Source organism: Oncorhynchus kisutch, linkage group LG23, assembly GCF_002021735.2.
Source record: "Oncorhynchus kisutch isolate 150728-3 linkage group LG23, Okis_V2, whole genome shotgun sequence".
Classification (NCBI taxonomy): domain Eukaryota; kingdom Metazoa; phylum Chordata; class Actinopteri; order Salmoniformes; family Salmonidae; genus Oncorhynchus; species Oncorhynchus kisutch.
In genome coordinates, this window is record NC_034196.2 from 3,742,488 (window position 1) to 3,755,706 (window position 13,219).

General features: G+C 47.8%; 1 pseudogene; it reads right to left on the minus strand.

Annotated features, from left to right (window-relative positions):
• The window catches only part of LOC109868223 (ribosome-recycling factor, mitochondrial-like), a 33,781-nt pseudogene that overhangs the window by 1,020 nt on the left and 19,542 nt on the right, over positions 1-13,219 (minus strand).

Genomic DNA, 13,219 nt, shown 5'->3' on the forward strand with positions numbered 1-13,219 from the left:
TGGTGAATAATGAGAGTGAGAGAGAAGGGAGAGAGTGAAGAGAGAGAGTGGGAGAGAGAGAGAGAGGTTAGTAAGATAATAGAGAGAGATAAAGAGAGTGAGAGAGAAGGGAGAGGGTGAAGAGAGAGAGTGGGAGAGAGAGAGAGAGAGAGAGAGAGAGGAGAGGAGAGTAAGAGAATAGAGAGAGATGAAGAGAGTGAGAGGAGAGTGACAGAGCGAGAGTGAGAGGAGAGAGTGACAGAGCGAGAGCGAGAGGACAGCAACACAATTAGACCCAACCAAATCATGAGAAAACAAAAGATAATTACTTGACACATTGGAAAGAATTTACAAAATAACAGAGCAAACTAGAATGCTATTTGGCCCTAAACAGAGAGTGCACAGTGGCAGAATAGCTGAACACTGTGACTGACCCAAACTTAAGGAAGGCCTTGCCTAGTGGCTAGAGCGTTGGGTCAGTTACCGAAAGGTTGCTAGATCCAATCCCCGAGCTGACAAGGTAAAAATATTTTGTTCTGCCCCTGAACAAGGCAGTTAACACACTGTTCCTAGGCTGTCATTAAAAATAAGAATTTGTTCTTAACTGGCTTGCCTAGTTAAATAAAAGGTTACTATGTACAGACTCAGTGAGCATAGCCTTAGGCGGACCTGACTCTCAAAAGAAAGGCTATGTGCACACTGCCCACAAAATGAGTTGGAAACTGAGCTGCACTTCCTAACCTCCTGCCAAATGTATGACCATATTAGAGACAAATATTTCCATCAGATTACACAGACTCACAAAGAATTTGAAAACAAATCCAATTTTGATAAACCTCATATCTACTGGGTGAAATTCCACAGCGTGCCATCACAGCAGCATGATTTGTGACCTGTTGCCACAAGAAAAAGGCAACCAGTGAAGGCCAAACACGACTGTAAATACAACCCATATTTATGTTTATTTATTTTCCCTTTTGTACTTGAACTATTTGCACACATTTTTAATTATTTTGTGAGTGTAATGTTTACTGTAAAAATATTTTTGACTGTTTATTTCACTTATGTTTATTATCTATTTCACTTGCTTTGGAAATGTAAACATATGTTTCCCATGTCAATAAAGCTTCTTAAATTGGAATTGAAGAGAGAGAGAGAGAGAGAGAGAGAGAGAGAGAGAGAGAGAGAGAGAGAGAGAGAGAGAGAGAGAGAGAGAGAGAGAGAGAGAGAGAGAGAGAGAGAGAGAGAGAGAGAGAGAGAGAGAGAGAGAGAGAGAGAGAGAGAGAGAGAGAGAGAGAGAGAGAGAGAGAGAGAGAGAGAGAGAGAGAGAGAGAGAGAGAGAGAGAGAGAGAGAGAGAGGAGAGTAAGAGAATAGAGAGAGATGAAGAGAGTGAGAGGAGAGTGACAGAGCGAGAGTGAGAGGAGAGAGTGACAGAGCGAGAGCGAGAGGACAGCAACACAATTAGACCCAACCAAATCATGAGAAAACAAAAGATAATTACTTGACACATTGGAAAGAATTTACAAAATAACAGAGCAAACTAGAATGCTATTTGGCCCTAAACAGAGAGTGCACAGTGGCAGAATAGCTGAACACTGTGACTGACCCAAACTTAAGGAAGGCCTTGCCTAGTGGCTAGAGCGTTGGGTCAGTTACCGAAAGGTTGCTAGATCCAATCCCCGAGCTGACAAGGTAAAAATATTTTGTTCTGCCCCTGAACAAGGCAGTTAACACACTGTTCCTAGGCTGTCATTAAAAATAAGAATTTGTTCTTAACTGGCTTGCCTAGTTAAATAAAAGGTTACTATGTACAGACTCAGTGAGCATAGCCTTAGGCGGACCTGACTCTCAAAAGAAAGGCTATGTGCACACTGCCCACAAAATGAGTTGGAAACTGAGCTGCACTTCCTAACCTCCTGCCAAATGTATGACCATATTAGAGACAAATATTTCCATCAGATTACACAGACTCACAAAGAATTTGAAAACAAATCCAATTTTGATAAACCTCATATCTACTGGGTGAAATTCCACAGCGTGCCATCACAGCAGCATGATTTGTGACCTGTTGCCACAAGAAAAAGGCAACCAGTGAAGGCCAAACACGACTGTAAATACAACCCATATTTATGTTTATTTATTTTCCCTTTTGTACTTGAACTATTTGCACACATTTTTAATTATTTTGTGAGTGTAATGTTTACTGTAAAAATATTTTTGACTGTTTATTTCACTTATGTTTATTATCTATTTCACTTGCTTTGGAAATGTAAACATATGTTTCCCATGTCAATAAAGCTTCTTAAATTGGAATTGAAGAGAGAGAGAGAGAGAGAGAGAGAGAGAGAGAGAGAGAGAGAGAGAGAGAGAGAGAGAGAGAGAGAGAGAGAGAGAGAGAGAGAGAGAGAGAGAGAGAGAGAGAGAGAGAGAGAGAGAGAGAGGAGAGAGAGAGAGAGAGAGAGAGAGAGAGAGAGAGAGAGAGAGAGAGAGAGAGAGAGAGAGAGAGAGAGAGAGAGAGAGAGAGAGAGAGAGAGAGAGAGAGAGAGAGAGAGAGAGAGAGAGAGAGAGAGAGGAGAGAGAGAGAGAGAGAGAGAGAGAGAGAGAGAGAGAGAGAAGAGAGAGAGAGAGAGAAGAGAGAGAGAGAGAGAGAGAGAGGAGAGAGAGAGAGAGAGAGAGAGAGAGAGGAGAGAGAGAGAGAGAGAGAGAGAGAGAGAGAGAGAGAGAGAGAGAGAGAGAGAGAGAGAGAGGAGAGAGAGAGAGAGAGAGAGAGAGAGAAGGAGAGAGGAGAGAGAGAGAGAGAGAGAGAGAGAGAGAGAGAGAGAGAGAGAGAGAGAGAGAGAGAGAGAGAGAGAGAGAGAGAGAGAGAGAGAGAGAGAGAGAGAGATAGCTCTCAGGACTGGCTGACTTACTTGGGAATAAGCACCCGGATGATGGTTCCGTCCACCTCAGGGTTGAGTTTCATGCTGCTCTCACGCAGGGCGCGGGTGGCAGCAGCCATGGCCTGAGGACACATCAAACACACATTAGACCTAGACCTAATAACTTCCAGCTGGGGCTTGGCCTGGGGCTGGAGCTACACTACCTGCAGACAGACACCCAACCACCCAGCCAGGTCCCAGCCCCTATCCATTCACCAGTCCCAGCCCCTATCCAATGTAAGAGCCTGTAAAAAAAATATGTATTTCTTGGGCAACAATAAATCTAATCTAATTCAATATAATGCACCCACCCTCAAGACACCCACCCCGCCCCTACCAATCCACTCCAGGCCCCCACCCTTAGATTGCCCTGGCCTCTCTCCTGCCCATAGGAGCACCAGGAAGCAGACCTTGGCTGTCCCTGGTCAGGTTGGCTTTGATACATGGCGAGCTGGGTGAACTGTGTAGCATCTCCCCACAGAGCAGCTCTTGAGTGTGTGTGTGTGGGGGGGGGGTTCAGCCCTGGCCGTGGCAGGAGAAGCACATGCGGTGTGGAAGTGCCGCGGGGCGCTGTCAGAACACAGTCCTCTGGGAACGGGCTGAGGGGTTGCAGTGCAGGGCGATGACCTCTGGTAACCTCTAAGGGATGGGAGGAGTGGGACGGGGCAGGGCGGAGGTGTGTGTGTGTGTATGTGTGTGTGTCTGTGTGTGTATGTGTGTGCGTGTTTGTGAATAACTGCGGGAGTCCTGGCTTGGCCATATACCCACAATGCATTAGACTAGAGGATATGTCTGTGTAACATATTAGAACTCTAATGGTGGTTGGACTCCAAAAGGCAATTAAAGAAAATGCTGTAATCTGGATATGTGATTTGTCTGTGTCTGCTAGTTGTGGGAGAGGTGCCTGAGAGAGAGAGAGAGAGAGGCAGAGACGGGACAGACTGAGGCCTGTGGAGACTCCAGTATGTGTTCTATTTCATTCTATGATATGGAGCCTGTTCAGACACATATTAAAAACAGGCCGTGTGGGGACAACATGCTGAGACTGAACACACTATTGTTCAACCATCAGGTACCCATCACCAGTGGTGGAAACAATACGCAATTGTCTTAAGTGACTCAAGTAAAAGTGAAAGTTCACCCAGTAAAATACTACTTGAGTAGTAAAAGTGAAAGTGAGTCCGCCAGATCAGAGGCAGTAGGGATGACTCGGGATGTTCTCTTGATAAGTGTGTGAATTGGATAATTCTCCTGAACTGCTAAGCATTCAAAATGTAACAAGCACTTTTGGGTGTCAGGTAAATTGTATGGAGTAAAACGTATATTCTTTTCTTTAGGAATGCAGTGAAGTAGAAGTAGAAGTTGTCAAAAATATAAATAGTCAAGTAAAGTACAGATACCCACAAAAACGACTTAAGTAGTATTTTAAAGTATTTTTTAATTCGTACTTTATACCATACCAACAGCCCTGCTAAGCCAACACAGAGGTGACTGTACAGCACCAGATAGATTCCAGCACCAGATAGAAATCCCCTTCCATCCCCTCACACCGGCAGCCCCCTAACCTCCCATTACCTAACAGTCTAACAGCCCTGCTAAGCCAACACAGAGGTGACTGTACAGCACCAGATAGATCCCAGCACCAGATAGAAATCCCCTTCCATCCCCTCACACCGGCAGCCCCCTAACCTCCCATTACCTAACAGTCTAACAGCCCTGCTAAGCCAACACAGAGGTGACTGTACAGCACCAGATAGATCCCAGCACCAGATAGAAATCCCCTTCCATCCCCTCACACCGGCAGCCCCCTAACCTCCCATTACCTAACAGTCTAACAGCCCTGCTAAGCCAACACAGAGGTGACTGTACAGCACCAGATAGATTCCAGCACCAGATAGAAATCCCCTTCCATCCCCTCACACCGGCAGCCCCCTAACCTCCCATTACCTAACAGTCTAACAGCCCTGCTAAGCCAACACAGAGGTGACTGTACAGCACCAGATAGATCCCAGCACCAGATAGAAATCCCCTTCCATCCCCTCACACCGGCAGCCCCCTAACCTCCCATTACCTAACAGTCTAACAGCCCTGCTAAGCCAACACAGAGGTGACTGTACAGCACCAGATAGATTCCAGCACCAGATAGAAATCCCCTTCCATCCCCTCACACCGGCAGCCCCCTAACCTCCCATTACCTAACAGTCTAACAGCCCTGCTAAGCCAACACAGAGGTGACTGTACAGCACCAGATAGATCCCAGCACCAGATAGAAATCCCCTTCCATCCCCTCACACCGGCAGCCCCCTAACCTCCCATTACCTAACAGTCTAACAGCCCTGCTAAGCCAACACAGAGGTGACTGTACAGCACCAGATAGATCCCAGCACCAGATAGAAATCCCCTTCCATCCCCTCACACCGGCAGCCCCCTAACCTCCCATTACCTAACAGTCTAACAGCCCTGCTAAGCCAACACAGAGGTGACTGTACAGCACCAGATAGATCCCAGCACCAGATAGAAATCCCCTTCCATCCCCTCACACCGGCAGCCCCCTAACCTCCCATTACCTAACAGTCTAACAGCCCTGCTAAGCCAACACAGAGGTGACTGTACAGCACCAGATAGATCCCAGCATCAGATAGAAATCCCCTTCCATCCCCTCACACCGGCAGCCCCCTAACCTCCCATTACCTAACAGTCTAACAGCCCTGCTAAGCCAACACAGAGGTGACTGTACAGCACCAGATAGATCCCAGCACCAGATAGAAATCCCCTTCCATCCCCTCACACCGGCAGCCCCCTAACCTCCCATTACCTAACAGTCTAACAGCCCTGCTAAGCCAACACAGAGGTGACTGTACAGCACCAGATAGATCCCAGCACCAGATAGAAATCCCCTTCCATCCCCTCACACCGGCAGCCCCCTAACCTCCCATTACCTAACAGTCTAACAGCCCTGCTAAGCCAACACAGAGGTGACTGTACAGCACCAGATAGATCCCAGCACCAGATAGAAATCCCCTTCCATCCCCTCACACCGGCAGCCCCCTAACCTCCCATTACCTAACAGTCTAACAGCCCTGCTAAGCCAACACAGAGGTGACTGTACAGCACCAGATAGATTCCAGCACCAGATAGAAATCCCCTTCCATCCCCTCACACCGGCAGCCCCCTAACCTCCCATTACCTAACAGTCTAACAGCCCTGCTAAGCCAACACAGAGGTGACTGTACAGCACCAGATAGATCCCAGCACCAGATAGAAATCCCCTTCCATCCCCTCACACCGGCAGCCCCCTAACCTCCCATTACCTAACAGTCTAACAGCCCTGCTAAGCCAACACAGAGGTGACTGTACAGCACCAGATAGATTCCAGCACCAGATAGAAATCCCCTTCCATCCCCTCACACCGGCAGCCCCCTAACCTCCCATTACCTAACAGTCTAACAGCCCTGCTAAGCCAACACAGAGGTGACTGTACAGCACCAGATAGATCCCAGCACCAGATAGAAATCCCCTTCCATCCCCTCACACCGGCAGCCCCCTAACCTCCCATTACCTAACAGTCTAACAGCCCTGCTAAGCCAACACAGAGGTGACTGTACAGCACCAGATAGATCCCAGCACCAGATAGAAATCCCCTTCCATCCCCTCACACCGGCAGCCCCCTAACCTCCCATTACCTAACAGTCTAACAGCCCTGCTAAGCCAACACAGAGGTGACTGTACAGCACCAGATAGATCCCAGCACCAGATAGAAATCCCCTTCCATCCCCTCACACCGGCAGCCCCCTAACCTCCCATTACCTAACAGTCTAACAGCCCTGCTAAGCCAACACAGAGGTGACTGTACAGCACCAGATAGATCCCAGCATCAGATAGAAATCCCCTTCCATCCCCTCACACCGGCAGCCCCCTAACCTCCCATTACCTAACAGTCTAACAGCCCTGCTAAGCCAACACAGAGGTGACTGTACAGCACCAGATAGATCCCAGCACCAGATAGAAATCCCCTTCCATCCCCTCACACCGGCAGCCCCCTAACCTCCCATTACCTAACAGTCTAACAGCCCTGCTAAGCCAACACAGAGGTGACTGTACAGCACCAGATAGATCCCAGCACCAGATAGAAATCCCCTTCCATCCCCTCACACCGGCAGCCCCCTAACCTCCCATTACCTAACAGTCTAACAGCCCTGCTAAGCCAACACAGAGGTGACTGTACAGCACCAGATAGATCCCAGCACCAGATAGAAATCCCCTTCCATCCCCTCACACCGGCAGCCCCCTAACCTCCCATTACCTAACAGTCTAACAGCCCTGCTAAGCCAACACAGAGGTGACTGTACAACACCCAAAACAAATAGGATTATAATTATTCACATCCATTACCCACGTTCCTAACGAGAGGCCATTGTTTTCCAGTCATTCATTACTACAAGGTCCAGTAATGCAGTAACCCTCCCCAGTGCCTGTTGTGCAGTGGCAATGGCAGCATTAATTAAACCACTTGGACTTTTGGGGAAGAAGGGAAGGGGAGGAAAAAGGCTGTGTGTGTATGTCTTAGTGTGTGTGTGGTATCCTCCACATCATTATCAAGGTGTTTTAGCTCTGTTCGTTCCTTTCGGCTGTGGCTGTGTCTTAATCAGAAACCTCAGCGTTATCCCACTCATTTTTGAACATATTAACCAGAACCTAACCTGGTGTTTACGGAGCTACCCAGAACAGAGCACAGCATTCCCCCCAGATTTCCGTAACTGCTAGAGCTGTGGGGAAATAATGATGAATTCAATGCTGAAAGCAATCAAACATAGGTATGGGCTGGATCTATCATTCTGGAGTCAAAGACAGGAACCACAGATTAGGAGAGGCTGTTTAAAAAAAGAAAAGAACATGAATGTAACATGCAAGGCAATAGGCCTTGTGAAATAATACACACAAATAAATCCTTTAATCTTGCTGCCAATTCTTTCCCCAGTGGTTTAGACCAGAAACTGGATGGGAGAAAAAATAAGAAAATAAGAAATTGATACCCCTGCTCTCACATCACACATTTGCACCCTTTTAACATTTGGTCTGAAGGAATTGTCATGTTGCAGCCGTAACGTTTGTACATGTGTGATGGTACCAGTGGGTTTTTTCCCCGGCCCATTTGAATATATATCGTTTGTACTTTCTGTCTGAACTTTCTCGCTCAGATATGGTGATATGTGTGCAACATAATGTCTCTGAGCCTCTCCTCTTACAGGTGAATTACCTCTATTGAACTGATTCAATGATATATGGTAGCGTGCGTGTCATGTACACGCAATATGTGCGCAATATGCTTATCTGTGTGTGTTTCCAAATGAAGCACACATCATGAGGCATATCTGAAAGGTGTGATCCCTCCGGGAACATTTTACAAGAGTGGAGGCTGCTGAGGGGAGGACGGCTCATAATAATGGATGGAATGGAGTACAACGGATGGAATGGAGTACAACGGGTGGAATGGAGTACAACGGGTGGAATGGAGTACAACGGGTGGAATGGAGTACAACGGATGGAATGGAGTACAACGGATGGAATGGAGTACAACGGATGGAATGGAGTACAACGGATGGAATGGAGTACAACGGATGGAATGGAGTACAACGGGTGGAATGGAGTACAACGGATGGAATGGAGTACAACGGGTGGAATGGAGTACAACGGATGGAATGGAGTACAACGGATGGAATGGAGTACAACGGGTGGAATGGAGTACAACGGGTGGAATGGAGTACAACGGATGGAATGGAGTACAACAGATGGAATGGAGTACAACGGGTGGAATGGAGTACAACGGATGGAATGGAGATGGAATGGAGTACAACGGGTGGAAAGGAGTACAACGGGTGGAATGGAGTACAACGGATGGAATGGAGTACAACGGATGGAATGGAGTACAACGGATGGAATGGAGATGGAATGGAGTACAACGGATGGAATGGAGTACAACGGATGGAATGGAGTACATCGGGTGGAATGGAATACAACGGAAGGAATGGAGTACAACGGATGGAATGGAGTACAACGGGTGGAATGGAGTACAACGGATGGAATGGAGTACAACGGATGGAATGGAGTACAACAGATGGAATACAACGGGTGGAATGGAGTACAACGGGTGGAATGGAGTACAACGGGTGGAATGGAGTACAACGGATGGAATGGAGTACAACGGGTGGAATGGAGTACAACGGAAGGAATGGAGTACAACGGAAGGAATGGAGTACAACGGGTGGAATGGAGTACAACGGATGGAATGGAGTACAACGGATGGAATGGAGTACAACGGAAGGAATGGAGTACAACGGATGGAATGGAGATGGAATGGAGTACAACGGATGGAATGGAGATGGAATGGAGTACAACGGAAGGAATGGAGTACAACGGATGGAATGGAGTACAACAGATGGAATGGAGTACAACGGGTGGAATGGAGATGAAATGGAGTACAACGGAAGGAATGGAGTACAACGGATGGAATGGAGTACAACGGGTGGAATGGAGTACAACGGGTGGAATGGAGTACAACGGAAGGAATGGAGTACAACGGAAGGAATGGAGTACAACGGATGGAATGGAGTACAACGGGTGGAATGGAGTACAACGGGTGGAATGGAGTACAACGGAAGGAATGGAGTACAACGGATGGAATGGAGTACAACGGAAGGAATGGAGTACAACGGAAGGAATGGAGTACAACGGGTGGAATGGAGATGGAATGGAGTACAACGGATGGAATGGAGTACAACGGATGGAATGGAGTACAACGGGTGGAATGGAGTACAACGGAAGGAATGGAGTACAACGGAAGGAATGGAGTACAACGGGTGGAAATGGAGTACAACGGATGGAATGGAGTACAACGGATGGAATGGAGATGGAATGGAGTACAACGGAAGGAATGGAGTACAACGGATGGAATGGAGTACAACGGAAGGAATGGAGTACAACGGATGGAATGGAGTACAACGGATGGAATGGAGTACAACGGATGGAATGGAGTACAACGGGTGGAATGGAGATGAAATGGAGTACAACGGAAGGAATGGAGTACAACGGATGGAATGGAGTACAACGGGTGGAATGGAGTACAACGGGTGGAATGGAGTACAACGGAAGGAATGGAGTACAACGGAAGGAATGGAGTACAACGGGTGGAATGGAGTACAACGGGTGGAATGGAATACAACGGGTGGAATGGAGTACAACGGATGGAATGGAGTACAACGGAAGGAATGGAGTACAACGGGTGGAATGGAGTACAACGGAAGGAATGGAGTACAACGGAAGGAATGGAGTACAACGGATGGAATGGAGTACAACGGAAGGAATGGAGTACAACGGAAGGAATGGAGTACAACGGGTGGAATGGAGATGGAATGGAGTACAACGGATGGAATGGAGTACAACGGATGGAAGGGAGTACAACGGTTGGAATGGAGTACAACGGGTGGAATGGAGTACAACGGGTGGAATGGAGATGGAATGGAGTACAACGGATGGAATGGAGATGGAATGGAGTACAACGGATGGAATGGAGTACAACGAGTGGAATGGAGATGGAATGGAGTACAACGGATGGAATGGAGTACAACGGAAGGAATGGAGTACAACGGGTGGAATGGAGTACAACGGGTGGAATGGAGTACAACGGGTGGAATGGAGTACAACGGGTGGAATGGAGATGGAATGGAGTACAACGGATGGAATGGAGATGGAATGGAGTACAACGGATGGAATGGAGTACAACGGGTGGAATGGAGATGGAATGGAGTACAACGGATGGAATGGAGTACAACGGATGGAATGGAGTACAACGGGTGGAATGGAGTACAACGGGTGGAATGGAGTACAACGGGTGGAATGGAGATGGAATGGAGTACAACGGATGGAATGGAGATGGAATGGAGTACAACGGATGGAATGGAGTACAACGAGTGGAATGGAGATGGAATGGAGTACAACGGATGGAATGGAGTACAACGGAAGGAATGGAGTACAACGGGTGGAATGGAGTACAACGGAAGGAATGGAGTACAACGGATGGAATGGAGTACAACGGATGGAATGGAGTACAACGGATGGAATGGAGTACAACGGGTGGAATGGAGTACAACGGGTGGAATGGAGTACAACGGAAGGAATGGAGTACAACGGATGGAATGGAGTACAACGGGTGGAATGGAGATGGAATGGAGTACAACGGATGGAATGGAGTACAACGGGTGGAATGGAGTACAACGGATGGAATGGAGTACAACGGATGGAATGGAGATGCAATGAAGTACAACGGGTGGAATGTAGATGGAATGGAGTACAACGGATGGAATGGAGTACAACGGATGGAATGGAGTACAACGGGTGGAATGGAGTACAACGGGTGGAATGGAGATGGAATGGAGTACAACGGATGGAATGGAGTACAACGGATGGAATGGAGTACAACGGGTGAAATGGAGTACAACGGATGGAATGGAGTACAACGGGTGGAATGGAGTACAACGGATGGAATGGAGTACAACGGGTGGAATGGAGTACAACGGTTGGAATGGAGATGGAATGGAGTACAACGGGTGGAATGGAGTACAACGGATGGAATGGAGTACAACGGATGGAATGGAGATGGAATGGAGTACAACGGATGGAATGGAGTACAACGAGTGGAATGGAGATGGAATGGAGTACAACGGATGGAATGGAGTACAACGGAAGGAATGGAGTACAACGGGTGGAATGGAGTACAACGGAAGGAATGGAGTACAACGGATGGAATGGAGTACAACGGATGGAATGGAGTACAACGGATGGAATGGAGTACAACGGGTGGAATGGAGTACAACGGGTGGAATGGAGTACAACGGAAGGAATGGAGTACAACGGATGGAATGGAGTACAACGGGTGGAATGGAGATGGAATGGAGTACAACGGATGGAATGGAGTACAACGGGTGGAATGGAGTACAACGGATGGAATGGAGTACAACGGATGGAATGGAGATGCAATGAAGTACAACGGGTGGAATGTAGATGGAATGGAGTACAACGGATGGAATGGAGTACAACGGATGGAATGGAGTACAACGGGTGGAATGGAGTACAACGGGTGGAATGGAGATGGAATGGAGTACAACGGATGGAATGGAGTACAACGGATGGAATGGAGATGGAATGGAGTACAACGGGTGAAATGGAGTACAACGGATGGAATGGAGTACAACGGATGGAATGGAGTACAACGGGTGGAATGGAGTACAACGGATGGAATGGAGTACAACGGGTGGAATGGAGTACAACGGTTGGAATGGAGATGGAATGGAGTACAACGGGTGGAAATGGAGTACAACGGATGGAATGGAGTACAACGGATGGAATGGAGATGGAATGGAGTACAACGGGTGGAATGGAGTACAACGGATGGAATGGAGTACAACGGGTGGAATGGAGTACAACGGATGGAATGGAGATGGAATGGAGTACAACGGATGGAATGGAGTACAAACGGATGGAATGGAGATGGAATGGAGTACAACGGATGGAATGGAGTACAACGGATGGAATGGAGTACAACGGGTGGAATGGAGATGGAATGGAGTACAACGGATGGAATGGAGTACAACGGATGGAATGGAGTACAACGGGTGGAATGGAGTACAACGGGTGGAATGGAGTACAACGGGTGGAATGGAGATGGAATGGAGTACAACGGATGGAATGGAGATGGAATGGAGTACAACGGATGGAATGGAGTACAACGAGTGGAATGGAGATGGAATGGAGTACAACGGATGGAATGGAGTACAACGGAAGGAATGGAGTACAACGGATGGAATGGAGTACAACGGATGGAATGGAGTACAACGGATGGAATGGAGTACAACGGGTGGAATGGAGTACAACGGGTGGAATGGAGTACAACGGAAGGAATGGAGTACAACGGATGGAATGGAGTACAACGGGTGGAATGGAGATGGAATGGAGTACAACGGATGGAATGGAGTACAACGGGTGGAATGGAGTACAACGGATGGAATGGAGTACAACGGATGGAATGGAGATGCAATGAAGTACAACGGGTGGAATGTAGATGGAATGGAGTACAACGGATGGAATGGAGTACAACGGATGGAATGGAGTACAACGGGTGGAATGGAGTACAACGGGTGGAATGGAGATGGAATGGAGTACAACGGATGGAATGGAGTACAACGGATGGAATGGAGATGGAATGGAGTACAACGGGTGAAATGGAGTACAACGGATGGAATGGAGTACAACGGATGGAATGGAGTAC